Source organism: Cariama cristata, unplaced genomic scaffold (genome assembly GCF_000690535.1).
Source record: "Cariama cristata isolate BGI_N322 unplaced genomic scaffold, ASM69053v1 scaffold23403, whole genome shotgun sequence".
NCBI classification, from domain to species: domain Eukaryota; kingdom Metazoa; phylum Chordata; class Aves; order Cariamiformes; family Cariamidae; genus Cariama; species Cariama cristata.
In genome coordinates, this window is record NW_009606968.1 from 10,312 (window position 1) to 10,579 (window position 268).

The window sequence follows — 268 nt, forward strand, 5'->3', positions numbered from 1 at the left end:
GACACCCCCCCCCTTCGTGTGCTGCTGAGCGAGCGTTGCCCTTTCAGCCTCACTCCTGCTGGCCCCGCTGCCGTTGGAGCCGGCAGGGGGAGGGAGCGCCGTTTCCGAATCGTTTTCCATCGGGCGTTGTGGTTACAAACGCCTCGGCGGAGCAATAAGCCCCGCTGGTTCGTAGTCACCCGTGGGAATAGCGGTGCAGGTTGGTCCCGGTGCCCTGTCCCGTTGTGCGGCATGCGGAAGGGAGCTAATCGTTGGCCGGGGGGGGGGT